The following is a 15,917-nucleotide window of genomic DNA, read 5'->3' as shown; positions in this document are numbered from 1 at the left end:
TCGAGGACTGATCCGAGAGAGGACCTGGTTAGGAGACCTCTTCCTGAGCTACGAGGGACCATCGAGCAACATTAACCTTCGTCGGAGCTCTCTGGGAGTCAGACCCTCGACAGGCTGTCGACTGGAGACGTGGACCGCCGAGGAGAATGAAGAGAATCACCTGACCTTCCATCCACCGTCGTCGACCAGGGTTAGCAGGTTTGCTATAACCGCTGGAGGCCCATCGATGCCGTGTTGCCCAGAAGCGGGGACCACTTGACGCTGTGCCGCTGCCGACCTGAGCCGCAACGCTCCACCGGATTAAGACACTTTGAATTCAAGGACACTCTTGCCTGCACCGTCGACGGCTTTGTCCTGCCAGGGAAAGACGAGGCTGCCGACGCACCGAGGAGCATCCGCCAGTGGGTTGCCCACCACCAAAGACCGCGGAGATGCCGGGCGACTCGATGCCCTTGCTGGGCCAAATTTCTTCAGTGACTTTTTGCGGCAATGAACCATCGTCCTCGAGGTACACTGCACACCTCGTCTTAGCAGTACATCCCCGACCGATTGTCAACGCGCATCGCCATTACCGAAGCTGCTGCCTCGACGCCAACAAACCTTTTCATCGACGGCTCTCGATGCCAAGATCCATGGCTCCTGCCTTAAAGAGGGCTACTCAAGAAGGATCCATCGATGCCTCATCGAAGAACTCTGCTATTCCAGGTACATTGGGGTGGTAGAACTACTTAGAAGGAAATAAGACTCATAGAAACAATATATGGACTGGGCTTTTATTATATCTTTACTTACAGGTTGCCTAGGTGGGGAATCCTCACACAGAACTGTGTCTAGGTAACGGGGCCAGTATTCTGCCTATTGTTTTAACCAACCTGCTTTCCTCCTATGTCTATTGTTGGTTCACTTTATTAACTGATTTGTATGACATTTGAACTAAGTACAGTTAATGCATTTTAAAGGAATCAAAGTATAATTGTGGTACCACATAGAAACTATATATTGTTGGCATTATAGATTAACCTGAGCACAAAGTGTGTTATTGTGATTTTGTATATAACCTTGAACCTTATCAATATAAAGAACTGTGTTTTCACTAACATAGTGTGTGGACATTCCTTTCTGGCTGCTTGGAGACTACACTGTACTTAAGAACCAGTCTGCATCACCTCCTGAGAGCTTAAGCTTTGATGGCTCTTCCATAGCTACCGTAATAGAGAATCTTGGCTGGGGTGCTCTGTGCCTCTACTCTGCCATATAGAGAGCAGGAGTACAGATACCCCCCTCCAGTGTTTACACCTGCCCCCTGGTCAAATCATCTATTTTCTCTCCAAGTGGGCAGAGCTCTCTGCCTCCGTCCTTGCCTCAACCACTCAACTGGTGACCTCAAAATCCATCCTGATTCCCCCTGTTCCTCATCTGTGCTTTTTCGCAACCTCTGTGACTCACTCTCCCTCTCTATCCTCCCCTCTGGCCCGACTCACTCTGCTGGGCACACACTGGACATCCTGATCCCCCCCGGCCTTCCCCTCTCTACTGCCCTCACCACTCCTCTCTCCTGGACTAATCACTGCCTCCTCTCATCTTTCCATCTCCTCCCCTGAAGCCAAGCCTACCCCGAAATTTCCACCCACCTTCTCGGACATCAGGCTCATGAAGCGTGTGTCAGTCGAGGCTTCCGCTGCCACCTTCTCACTCCCTCGTCCACCTCTGGCTGACTCACACCCTGACACAGTCCTGTCCCTGCTCTACTCCACTATTTCTGCTACTCTTGATGCCCTGGCCCCTGTCATGAGGATCCATTTGAAGTCCAAAGCCAAGTGCAATTCTTAGTATCACTCTGACCTAGCTACACTTAAATGTAAGTGTAGGGCGGCTGAGAGGAAATGGAGGGCTTCTTGCACATCCTCTGACAAACTGGCCTGCGCCTGCTCCAAAGGCAATACCGACTCGCTGTCCGCACCAAGAAGAGAGTCCACATTCAAGCCTGCATCTCTGCAGCATCTAACAACTCAGCTAAACTCTTTAAAATCTGCATGGAGCTGGCCAACTCTGCTGCAGTATCCACCTCTCCTTTCGTCTGCCAGGCTCTTTGCAATGCCCTTGCCTATCACTTTATTTCTAAAACCCAGGACATCTTGTCCTGCGTCTCTTCCTCTCCCCCTCCTCTCTGCCCGCCTTCTCGGCTTGCTGACCCTCCCACAGCTACCCCCCCTCCCTCTTTCTTGTCCTTTCCTCTTTTCTCCCCGGATGAGGTCGCTCGACAAGTCTAATCTATGAATGCCTCATCAAAACAGGTCCTTCCCTGTTCTCTAAAACCATTAAGGACCACATTGATACCCTCGCTGCGGCCCTTGCCGATTTCTGCAACATCTCCTTTGCCTCTGGATCCTTCCCCTCCACTCTGAAGCACTCCCTTGTGCATCCTCTCCTCAAGAAACCCTCAGCTGATCCCTTGTCTGGCTAACTATTGCCCAATTTCCATTACCCCCTTTTTGGGTAAGCTCCTGGAAAAGCTGGTCATCTCTCAGCTTAACCTTCATTCCAACTCTGTTGGCTCTCTCCATGACCACCAATCTGGCGTTAGAGCTGCCAGAAGCACAGAAACTGCTCTCCTGAACATCCGTGAAGGCCTGCTCTCCAACTTTGATGCTAACATTCCTTCTGTCCTCATCCTACTTGATCTCTCTTCTGCTTTCGACACAGTCAACCATACCACCCTGCTCAATCATCTCTGTGAGAACCTGGGTATCTCCGATCAGGCTCTGGCCTGGCTGACCTCTTTCCTCTCTGATCGTTCCCCAGCGGGTCTAACCTCTCGCCCTGGCTTTTTAACCAATACCTGGCAACTCTCGCCTACTGCATTTTCATCTTCTGCTCACACTTCCAGTGCTATGCTGATGACACCCAGCTCATTTTCAAGCTTCCTTCCCTCATCTCTGATTGCCTAATCACCATTCAAAATTCTAGTGCTGCCAACGATCTTTGTCTAAATGCAAACAAGACTAAGATCCTCCTCATTGGCACACCTTCAACATCATTTCCCCTCACTCTCTGACAGGCATCCCTTCGCCCTCCTCCTACCCCTACCTGCGAGGCCAAGAACCTCGGGGTCATCTTTGACTCCGCACTTTCCTTCTCCGCTCACATCTCTGACATCTCTAAAAAGTCAAACTATTTACTTCACCTCCTTCCCCCAGAAGCTCACTGTCTCCCAAGCTCTGGTTCTCTCTAGGCTAGACTACTGTAACAGCCTCTTTGTAAATCTACCTGCCTCCACTCTCCATCCTTTATAACTAATCCAGAAAAGGACTGCAAGACTTGTCCTTGGCCTCTAGACCTGGGATCGTATCTCTCCAGCACTGAAATACCTTCATTGGCTCCAAGTGGAAGCAAGGATTACATTTAAAACCCTTTGCATTGTCCACAAGGCTTTCTGGGGCCTGGGTCCCTCCTTCAACTATCCCTCCGGAAATACCTCCCCTCTCAAGCCCTTCGCTCCTCTACTTCTAACTCCCTCAGGGTCAGTCATTTTTCAGAGAAACAAGCTGGGGGTAGATCTCTGTCCTCAGCTGGGTCCTCCCTTTGGAACCGACCACCCTGAAACTTTAGAAGAACCATCTCTGGTTCCGTAAACATCTCAAGACCTTCCTCTTTGCTTCTGCCTTTGCCCCCCCCTCTCCTCTGCTGATCTCTCTCTCTCTCGGCACTGTGCACTTGGCCACCCCCTGTTCTTTTGGACCCAGGTACCTGCTCACCCTGCCACCCTCCTGCACTGCCTTCAGGGCACCCTTTGCTCTGGGGTTTGTATCTGCTCCCATAGAGTCCCCCCTCCCACCCTCTTCTGCACTCATCAGTATATATCCTATCTGACAAATCTAGCACTTACCACTTGCTGGCCGCACTACCCCTGGCCATCGCCTTTATTTATTTTACTTATTTACTTTTTATTTTTTTATTTTAATTTTATTTATTTACTTATTTTATATATGCTTTTTTCTCCTCTGTTCCGTACTTTCCAATGTATCCCCCTTTCCATACACTTTCCCCCTTTTTCTCCTCTTCCATGCACCTGCACGTTATTAATTGTCACTGGGCCTAGTACGATCGTTGCTATTGTTCTCCCTTGTTCCCCTCCCTTTGCCTGGTCGCTCTCTGAAACACTTGTGTACGAGCGCGATATAAATAAAATATCATATCATATCAATGAACCACTAGAAACTCATTTCACCACTCTAGTATGGGGACAATGAAGATGCCTGCAGAGTACTATGAATGTCAGGCATGTCCCACTAACAAAGTCAGGCAAGTCCAATCAGGAGCTCACACCTGAAACCTGTCAAGTGGTTGCAGGTGTATAAGAGGAGAACAAAGGAGCAACAAAGAGAGCAAGAGGGAGGCCTGTGTCAGAGAGACCATTAGGGAACCCTTCCCTTGAGGAGGCAGCCGTGGTGGGTCCAGAGAGGAAGCCAGAACGCCAGCAGATATTCCAGAAGACCTGTGGAGCCCAGGGCGAGTTGGGCCGTTTGACTGCCACAGGTGTGGGAGCCTCTGGTCGAGAGAGAGAGCAGCTCGAGCTGCGGACAAGGAAGAAAGAAGAAGCTGCTGTCTGCATCCGTGGCAGAGAAGCAGAGCTGCCCGCGTGTTGAGGGAAGCACTCGGGGTGCAAGCCAGCAAAGCTAAAGGGAAGCTGCAGAGCCGCCGGAGAGGAACACCAAAGTCCGATGAGTGCAGGGAAATGACACTCGAGGCCGGGGCACTCCTAGGGGCTACACATAAGTAACAAAGTGCCAAATTAATCATGTTTGAATACTGAACTGAATGAAAACTTGAAGCAAAGTTAAATCACGCATATTGAATGCCGAATTGAATGAAAACATTGCGGGCAAAGCTATTAGCAGATCAAAGTCAAAAAGGGAGAATGCCCGTTTGAAAGCAGCCTACGAAATAAGAATGCACATATACAAGAGCATGACAGAAAGAAGGGAAATACATAAAAACACCACAGAGTGAACCTTATGAATGGATACAGTGCGGCAAGGCCAAAGACTGGCAGAAGATGTGTGACACATGATGGCAAAACCAAGAGGCTAACCAGGAGAAGCCAGGAGAGTATGAACCTGCACATAAGCCAAGAGGCCGACAAGGAGAAGCTAAGTGAATGTGAAACTGTACACAGGGCAAGTACAAATTAACCTGTGTAACCTGGAGAGCCTAGAATTCCTGGTTGCGTGACCTTACGATGGGTGGACTGTGTGGTCTAACAACTGTGTCTAGACCAGGGAGCCCTAAATTGTGAAAGCCAAAGACATTATGAAATAAGCAATGGAGAGATACTATAAGTGAACTGGTGATGCAATACAGAAGAAGGGTCAGGTTGACCAAGAGTTATGTTGAACTGAAACAATTACCTGGTGGTACGCTGAAGTCTTGGGGAAGAAAACTCTGAGAGGAACTGCAAATGCTGTTTTGAGGACGGAGCCTCAAGACCCTTCTTCTTTTTTAACTGTGTTGCTTGGAACTTGCGGAAGGGAAAACCAGAGGATTGTATAGAACTGTGTTGCCCTGAATGGGGGCGTGGCTAACTAGCCATGGAGTAGGACGTGGTATCTTGGTGGCTCCTGTTGATCCGGAATTGATCCGTGCTTATGCGCGTTAAAATGCACCCAAGAACTCTATAAATGGAGGTTTGGACTTCGGAACGCTAGCTGCACTATTACTGAAACTTGCCTGTGCCTCGGTGCGAAGATTCGTGAGTCTGGAAGCTTTAACCGATGTGCACGAAGAAGAACAAAGGATACAAAATGGGGCTCCCGGACATCAAAAGGACCGCCTGAAGTAACTACAAAAAGGAAGGATTCCATCGAAGGTTGCATCCAGGAGGCGTCGGAAACCGGACAGTGCAGTGCGGGCACATAAAGAACATTGCTGCGGTGCCCGCCTCGCTGGGAGCAATAACACAGCGATTCTGGACGTCGATGCAGCGGCGCCTGTGGATGTGGGAAGCTCGTGGGGGTGCAGCCGAGGGAGTCTCAGAAGGTTTTTGGACCCGCGGGGCGAGCGCTGCATGGCTGCAACATTTGGGACATAAGCCCCTGCCCATAGCAGCCACTAATGGTGACACACCAGCAACCCACTGAATATGGTCCGCTAGCCGCCGGGTAAGCATTGGAAGGTGAACGCACCACTGAGCTCGAGTGCAGAGCTCCGGGGACACAAGCTGTATTGGGCAAACACTGGAGGATAGTTGGTCCTTCTCAAAGGCACGGAACTGACCTGCTGAATAGTAAGATACATTGTATCTCGTGACCGAATATATGCGAGAGCAGGGTTCACTGCTGCGTGTGACTTTCATGGGCAAATGATAACATGAGCTGCCAACACCAGTAGAACCCTGGATGGGAGGGCAGCCCTATAGTAGGAGCACATGAAAGTGCCACTGACAACGCCAGAGTGAGAAGGGCAAAAGATGGTGGGATGTGCAAGAAGGTGCCCGGTTGAAGATGTGATCAAAACCCAATACATTAACAATTCAAACCCTGGCAGGACCCAATGAATAACAAGGTAACAGTCAAATACGCTGTCATTCAGGTTCCAGTCAAAACAAACTTGCCAACCAAGATCCCAGACGAGCCCCGTGGTGCACCTGGGTGGGCACATGTCCCCTGTGACAGAAAAGACCAGGGTACTAACACACCCGTGAGGGACAGCCCTGGGTGCGCGTTCCCGGCCAGACACAGCGCCGCCGGGAACAAAGGCCGGTGCCACATCCCAGAAACTAAGAGGATGCATGACGGGAGCAGACCCTCCTTTCCAGTGAGGGCGGGAGCAAGCGAGACACAGACGGCAGAGGAAGTCCGGTGACCCCTGCAACACGGTGACCCCTGCAGCACGGCAGGAAGGACCGTGAATGACACGCACACCGGAGGCAATCAAGATCCTCATCGGCCTTGCTGCGGCACTGTCCATGATAAGGCACTAACGCGGCTGGCAGCAGAAGGAAACCAGGACCGCACTGCTTCAAATGGATACAGCCGTTAAGACGAGCTGGAACGCACGGTGCACATGATCACCACGGCGGAGCTCCCACAGTTCAGAAGACAGCACCAGCGAGGCGACACTACAAGACGTGGTACTGTGAACAAGATCTAGCTGCGTGACAGCGGCGGAACAATATCAGGGCAGAGATACATTGTATCCGCACTTGTGCAAAAACATCAAGGAGCGTGGTGGCACAGCGTGAGTCTGGTGCTAGATCAAAAGCTTGAGGTTCACCCTTGTGTGCACCCGGACATGAGGGGCAACGAAGCTGCAATGAAAGCCAGCCCATAAGCAAAAGCTACAAGTGAGCCCCTCACGTGGACAGGGACAAAAAAGAGGGCAAATTGCTCAAAGTTGGAATAAACAGACAAATCATACGTAAGGCAAACCCATTGGAGGCCAACAGGCTGAATACACGATTCATCGTCCCAATCACAAGGCCCACAGACATGAGCACATCCGTGACGAGCAGGGTGCGTGCCTAAAGACAAGGAACTCCAAAGCTGCAGGGCAGAAAGCTGCAGCCGGGGCGTGCGAAGCTCATATGCGGATCGCCCCCTGCGAAGCGTAGAGGGAACATTAATAGCCTAGAGCAGGCACCATGCCACAGCAGGGTGAAGGTGGCCCGTGGAATGAAAAGGTGGTAGCTCAGCAGACATCAAGCCTGCCCCTCCATGACAAACTAGCACCCCAGCTTGGGAACGGCGAAAGGAAATACAAGCAATACCTGGCACGCAGCTGCGCCGGAGAGGTGGGGGCACCCATGGACTATATGACGAACACGCCCTGTGGGCACTGGATCAGGGCTAGAGCGCGGGCCCAGTGTGCCGCGAAAGTATACATTGAACAATCAAGACCACATGGGATAGACTAGCCAGTGGCTGGGTACATAGACCCCACGGATGGCGAACCCGCACACCAAGGAATAGGAGTACGCAGGAGACAGTGACATCGGGAGCCTGGCACACATGAAGTTAAAAGGGCAGACCAGAAAGGACGCGTCCCTGGATAATAGCCTGGCTGGACTAGGTGCGTCCAGGGCGATGGCTCTCAAAGGAGGCAAAGCCAAAGATAAACAACCAACAATGGATATCTTTGCGAAACCGCGGCTGTCCCCAACTACGCCTGCATGGGCTCTGGCTGCAACACAGGGAGAGACGACTTCATCAAGGGAAGATACTTTGATCCTTGCAGCTATCACAGAACTTAAATCCTCTTGGGGGATTGCAATGGCGGACTTGAAGGCAGCACTGGAAACGAAGATTGATGCGGTAGGAATTGAGGTCAATCTACTGAGACAGGATGTGAGAGGGTTGGCGGAACGTACCAGTGGCCTAGAAAGTGCAGTGAAAGCAAACAAGGAAGTTGGCACGACCAACGCCAAGGAGGTCCACATCCTGAAACAGCAAGTGGCGAACCTGGAAAGCCGTGCAGAAGAGGCAGAAGGATGGGCAAGATGCAACAACATACGCGTGGTGGGCTTACCGGAAGGAGAAGAAGGCTCAGACCCCACGGACTATGTGGAGAATATGATAATCCAGGAAGTAGGAGCTAGCAATCTTTCCCAGGGGTTTGCGATTGAACGTGCCCACAGGGCTCTAACAAGGAGACCTCAACCAGGGGCCCCACCATGCGCAATCATAGAAAAAATGTTGAACTATAGAGACAGAGAAAAGATCCTTGAGTTCTTCCGGATAGGAGGAACAATAACTCGAGCGTCGGCCATGATCACGGCATACCCGGACTACACGATGACGGTGCAGAAACAGCGCTACAGCTATGTAGCGGTGAAAAGGAGACTGCGAGTAGCCGGATTCAAATATATGCTTTTGTACCCTGCTAAACTTAAGGTCCTACACAAAGGCAAGACACACTTCTTTGAAACACCGGAGGAGGCGGCACAGTGGTTGGATTCCCACGGCTGCCCAGAGCCAGGAGACGACAGAAAGCATGACAGACAGGATAAGTGAACCGGCGTCATGATTATTACTACTGGGGGCGGGTTAGAGCATAGCAACAGAGCCCTTGGGGGGATTATTAAGTATGTTAGATAATAGATAAGTGCGAACACTAGCTAAACGACACACGCATTAATTGGACTTGATGGACTGGAATATAGAAGCATGTAAAGATGCGCAAGTCTAATACGAGCTATAAATGCGCTGCGATGTATGGTATAACATGGAAGACACAGGATGCAAGAGACCTACCCCCAGTTATTAGAGTAGGAGGAGCACCGATAGGGTGATATCACCCTGCTGTGTCCCGAGTATTGGCAAAAGCCAAGAAAAGGGCTAGATGCAGGGGTGCCTGAGATCCAGGGATGGAGCTGGGCATAAATTGGGTTGGGGGGAAGTGTGTTGGGGTTGGGAAGGGAGGAGAGAGGAAGGGTGGTTGGTGAAGTTGAGGTGTTTATAGTTAGGGGAAGTTTATCTTGGCGAACAAGCCTACACGAAATGAGAATACACTTAGATATGGACTGCACTTGCGGAGGGAGGAGTGGAATCCTAACACATCATGGGGGACCTTAAAGTAATTACTTGGAATGTCAGTGGGCTCAATAGCTATCTAAAGAGGAATAACGTTATGATGTATCTGCGTAGACAGAAAATAGACATAGCCCTGCTACAGGAGACTCACCTCACACAAGAAAAGTTGGAGATGATCCGGAAGAAGTGGAGGGGGACCGTCGTAGGCGCATCATATTCGGCCTACGCTAGAGGGGTGATTACTTAGGTAGCGCTGCATGTCCCATTCTAGCTACTACAGTCTACAGTCGAAGCAGACGGGAGGATGATTATAATAAGAGGGCTGGTCGAAAGCAAGGAGATAAGCATTATAAACAAATACGCCCCGAACCAGGACACAGCGGCATACTTTAGGACCTTAAATAACAAACTCAGCATGTGCTTAGGAGGGGGCGGTGATCTGGGGAGGAGACTTTAACTGCGCATTAAATCCGAAAATGGATAGATCAGATGGTACAATAGATAGACCCACCCCAGCCGCCAGGGCGTTGCAGTCACTGTTTACGGATTTCGGGTTCGAGGATGCATAGAGGTCGCACCACCCACAGGAGAGACAATATTTGCACTATTCAGCTCCACAAAATTTACACACCAGGCTGGACTACTTGTTCGTTACACAAAAGTTAATGACAGAGATAGCGCAGACAGAATATAAAGCGAGGGTCCTTTCAGACCACTCGCCGCTGATACTGGAATGGCAATACCGACCCCCAAGAGCAAAGATACCGACATGGCGCCTCAGAGCAGAGGCGTTGAAAAATACTATTTTTAGGGAGGACATGTGAGAGGAAATAATAAGTTATTTTGAGATCAACACTGGCAGTGATGAGACAGCGGGCATGCTCTGGGAGGCCTTTAAAGTGGTAATGAGGGGGATAGCTATAGCTAAGTCCAAGGGACTACAAGGAGGGATCTTAGTCGAACTACAAGACGCGGAGACGGAGCTAGAAATAGCGTTAAGAAGGGGAGGTAATACCAAGGAAGATAATGAAGCAATACTCAGGCTGCAACAGAAATGTGCAAGGCACTGGGAGAGATTGTGCAATCTCAACTATAAAAAGTACATGGAGGGACAGCATGCAGGAGGGGACAAAGAGCCCTAGCGTGACTATATAAGAGCGAGACCCCTAGACCCACAATCAGAACGATAACGAAGGATGATGGGCGCATAGTGGACACCCAATAAGGAGTTAATCAGGAATTTGCAGGCTATTACCGACTTGTGTACGGATATGAAGAGGAAAGTGATTGCAAGGAAATAAGAGAAACACTGGAGGACATAGGACTGCCGCAGATTAGCGCTGATGAGTGAGAGGAGTTGGACGCTCCGATTACGCTAGAGGAATTGGAAGAGGTAGTGATGCAGCTACCCACCAGCAAGACCCCGGGGGCTGATGGACTCCCTAGCAAATTTTATAAAACGTACACAAATGAGGTGCTCCCCCCGCTTTTAGAGATGCTAAATGAGGCATATGAAGTGGGAAGGCTACCAGAGTCCCTAAGAGAGGCGATTATCATACCACTTCCCAAACCCAATAAGCCTGGCTATGATTGCGGCTCATACAGACCCCTATCAATGCTGAATCAGGACAGCAAAATATTAACAGTGTTATTGGCAAACAGAATGAGGAGTATCATTGATAAATTTATACACCCCAACCAGACCGGCTATGTCGCAAATAGGAACATATCCAACAATCTCAGACGACTCCACCGAGTCATTGAGCACGCAAACGAGGATGCGGCTGAAATGGCAATAGTATCGCTGGATGCAATAAAGGCCTTTGACTCAGTCACATGGCCATGGCTGATTGCGGCCCTGACCAACTATGGAATAGGACCTGGTTACCTCAAATGGGCCAAATTGTTATAGAGCGTGCCGCTGGCCAGAGTTAAAACAGGAGCAGTAATTTCAGAAAGGTGGCAACTCAGTAGAGGCACTAGGCAGGGATGCACGTGGTCCCCTATGCTGTACATTTTGGCCCTAGAGCGCCTGGCGATATACCTGAGGCTACAGTATGACATAATAGGCATCGTGGTAAAAGGGGAACCGCATTTAATTTCCTTGTACGCTGAAGATATGTTGTTGTATCTACGTTACCCGGAAGAAAACCTCCAGTATGTTCTGGAAGTGATAGAGAGATTTGCAAGTCTGTCTGGCATAGCTGTGAACCTCAAAAAATCCTGTATATTTCCACTGGGTAGATATAAAGGGATCCCGTTAGGGCAGTTACCGGTTCTACAGATACCATGGGAGGTCAGTACGTTTCGATATCTTGGGATAGATATACATCATACAGTGGAAGCAGAGCACCAACATAATACTGAGAAAGCGATCGCAAATATCGAAAATAGTATGAAGTTCTGGGTGAAGCTCCCCTTGGCGATGATGGGGCGAGGGGCAATGCTGAAAATGGTGGTCCTGCCAAGACTTTTACACTATTTTAGGAACATCCCATACCTGATATCAAGGCGATTCTTTGCTAGGATAAATATCATATGCAGGGAATTCCGCTGGCATGGGACGAGGGCCAGAGTGGCCCTATGGAAGCTACAAAACTCACACGAGAAAGGGGGTATAAAACTGCCCAATTCTGAAATGTATTACATAGCAAGCCAGCTGCAATATGTAGCTAAATGGCTTTCTGAAGAACCAACCTCAGAGTCCAGGCTGTTCCGACTGGACTGTGCCCCATTGTTCCTAAAAGAAATGATGTGTTTGCCCAGATCAGATATGGAAGGGCGCCCAAAGATGATGATACTTGGGTGGGAGATATGGCGTAGGGCCTGTCAGGTAATGGAGAAGCCATCCCCGTGTTCCCCACAGGTGCCATTAGTGGCGCTGACGGGAAAAGAAAAGCAACTAAGAATGATGGTCAGGAAACACTGGGAACCAGTGGGGATAGCAACAATGGCCGATATATGGCAAGGGGGGAGTATAAAGGATTTTGAGGTGTTGGGGGAGGAAACGGGTTACATACGGGACAGTATATTACATACCATAGGGTGGTGCGGCGAATCAAGGAGACATGGTCCGAAGTAGTACTACAAGATTAACCAGGCGCCACCATAGATACAATATATGATATAGCAGAAGGGGGACACAAAATATCTAGAATTTATGAGCTGATGATGTCCAAAGTGGGGAAGGAACTGGTACATCTGAGACAGGACTGGGAAGAGGAAGTGGGCGCCCCAATGAGTGATGGAATGTGGAACGAGCCCAAGGGTACCACAAAAAAGTATCAAGAAATGCAAGGCTACAGCAGATACAATTATATATAACCCACAGGGCATATATGACCCCACAGAGGATAGCCAAATTCAAAAACACAGGAGGACAATCATGCCCCAAATGTGACGAAGAAAACGCTGGAATGGTGCACATGTTCTGGTCATGCCAAGTAATTGAGAGATTTTGGGGAGAAGTAGCACATAGGCTGGTAGAAAAAGGGATTAAGATAGTGGTGGGCACAGTGTGGGCCTGCCTGATAGGAGGGTTTCCTAGACCACGTAAACTCAAGCATGTAAGTAAACTTGTAACGCTCACCTGATTCTCGCAGAGGCGCCGGTCTTGACTGGGCGACTACCGTATCTTCAAAGGTGATGTGTAGCACCCGGTTGGCTCTTTGGGCTGGACCTCTGTGCACTGTATGCCTGACGTGTAGAGTAAGATGTCTGCAGATAGAAAATATGGGGTTAATGAACTGGGGTTATTGGGGTGTCCCTATCTCTTTCCTCTTCTCCTCTCCTGTAGACCCCCAAAGGTTAACGCTCTCACCTTAGGTAAGTGAATGCCGAGCTCTCCATCTGCCTCGGGGCAGGGTGCTGTAACCAGTTTCTTCACTGGATAGGTAGCGCAGGCCTCTTGACTTCAGAGGACTGCTGTCCGTCATTTACTGCACGAACGGTAAGTTTCGAGTCATTCAAATGTCTTTAAAGTCTTTAGTAATGATGTCTCTTGTTTTGCAGGGTTCCGGCGATGGCGGATGACGGGCTGAAGTGAGTTGAAGATGGAGCCCGTGTGATGAATAGAAGCGCCTGGAAGCACGTAAGTAAGCGCTTGTTGCCTGCTTCACTATGCGCTCTAACTGTCTTTTTATTTTGCAGGTACGAGTTCGGAGCGGCTGCAGGGTGCTGGAATACCCACTGGATTAGATGTGGAAAGGAGTAATGGCACGTGAGTATTAAAGTTCCCCAATGTCTTTAAACGCACCTTGTTTTGTCTTTCAGATGCGGGATGCAGCGCCGAAGGCCTCCGGAGCGTGCAAAGAGTTGGTAAACCTTTGTCTTTCAGATGCCGGAATGCAGTGTGAAGACCTCCGGAGCGCACGAAGAGTAGGTAAGCCTTTGCCTTTCAGATGCCGGAATGCTAACCTGTTCTTTCTTGTCTTTATAGGTGTTGCTGAAGACTGGATTCAGGATGGTAAGCCTTTGCCTTTCAGATGCCGGAATGCTAACCTGTTCTTTCTTGTCTTTATAGGTGTTGCTGAAGACTGGATTCAGGATGGTAAGCCTTTTTCCTTAGGCCCAGGACCGGATGCAGAAGACACGATGAGCGTTCTGCTGCAGAGGTTGCAGAATAACGCAAAGCAAGATTCATCCACCGGGTGTGGTTTAAATAGCCTCCTGTAGTGCTTAGGTGTCTCCTTCCACAGCCACGCCTAAGTAAGAAAAGAGTTCCTGGTAAGAAAAGAGTTCCTGCCTTCCAGAAGAGTTCCAGTGTTCTGAATCTAGGGAGTGGCTCCAGCCCCACCCAACAGGAAAAGTAGTTCCAAACAGAAGAGGATCAGAGGCTCAACTGGCAGGCAAGTAAGCAGCATGGTCTGCTGAAGGTAAGTCCACCCAAGCATTATGAGCCCGGCGCTTCCAGCGCTGGGACTGGGCATATTTATGAGCCTGGTGCCACTGGCCCCAGGACTGGGTCCAAAAGGTCCCAATTGGGACTGGTTGGCACTCGGAACCTGGGTTATGGATCTGCTTCCAAGGGAGTTGGGAAAACCCTGACCTTTTGGAAGCAGAGATCATGACAGTACCCCCCCTCAAGGCCCCTCCCAAATCGGGCTTCTCCGGGGGTTTTGGCTTGTCAGGAAATGTTCGGTGAAATCTTTTGATTAGGCGAGGAGCGTGGACATATTCAGCAGGTTCCCAGGATCTCTCTTGGGGGCCGTAGCCTTTCCAGTCAATTAGGTAGAATAGTTTAGATTTGGAGATCTTGGAGTCCAGAATGCTTTTGACTTCAAACTCGAGTTCTCCATCCACTAGGATAGGTTTTGGAGATTTGGTTAGTCGGGTTTGAGGTTGCACGGGTTTTAATAGAGAGACGTGGAAGACCGGATGTATCTTCATGTGCGGGGGCAAGTCCAACTTGACCGCTACTGGGTTTACTATGGTAGTGATGGAATAGGGACCAAGGTATCTTGGGTTGAATGTGCGTGGCCCTTTTAGAGATAAATATTTGGTGGATAACCAGACTTGATCCCCTACTTGATAGTGAGGGGCTTCCTTCCGATGTTGATCTGCTCCTTTCTTGTATTGTTCTTTAGCCCTTTGAAGATGAGAAACAGCTTCCTTAAAGGCTTGGGTGATTGTAGAATGCAGGTAGTCTACTGCTGGTGTTTCAAGATCTTGGAGGGGATCCAACTCCGAGGTTCGAGGGTGACTGCCGTACAAAAGAAAAAACGGGGTTTTCCCAGTTCCCGAATGGACAGAGTTATTGTAGGCATACTCAGCTATCCAAAGGATATCTTTCCAAGTTTTTTCAGTTTGTTGCAGCATGCAGCGTAAATACTGTTCCAGAGTTTGATTGGTCCTCTCGGTTTGTCCGTCGGTCTGAGGGTGGTGACTGGTCGATAGTCTCACATCAATTTGAGCCGACCGACAGCAACTTCGCCAAAAATGAGAAATAAATTGACTACCTCGATCCGAAATTAGAACCGAAGGAAAACCGTGCAGTCGGACGATGTTTTCGAGAAATTCTCGGGCCAGAGTTGCTGCTGTTGGCAAGCCTTTGAGCGGAATGAAATGCGCCATCTTGGAGAATAAGTCCACGATTACTAGAATCGTATTGTATCCGGAGCATGGAGGTAGATCGGTGATGAAGTCCATAGAAAGCGTATGCCAAGGGCGAGGTGGGATGTCAATAGGGCGTAAGAGGCCTGCTGGTCTTTCCTTTTGACTCTTGTTTTGGGCGCATACTCCACAGGACATTATAAAGTCTCTGATATCTTTTTTCCAAGACGGCCACCAGAAGTAGCGCTTGATCTTTTCTGAGGTCTTGGCTATACCGGGATGACCTTCCATTAAAGAGTCGTGATAACAAGAGATTACTTTTTTCTGTAAATCTGTGCT

Source organism: Ambystoma mexicanum, chromosome 8 (genome assembly GCF_040938575.1).
Source record: "Ambystoma mexicanum isolate Mex_15411 chromosome 8, UKY_AmexF1_1, whole genome shotgun sequence".
NCBI classification, from domain to species: domain Eukaryota; kingdom Metazoa; phylum Chordata; class Amphibia; order Caudata; family Ambystomatidae; genus Ambystoma; species Ambystoma mexicanum.
This window is presented reverse-complemented; position numbering follows the sequence as displayed.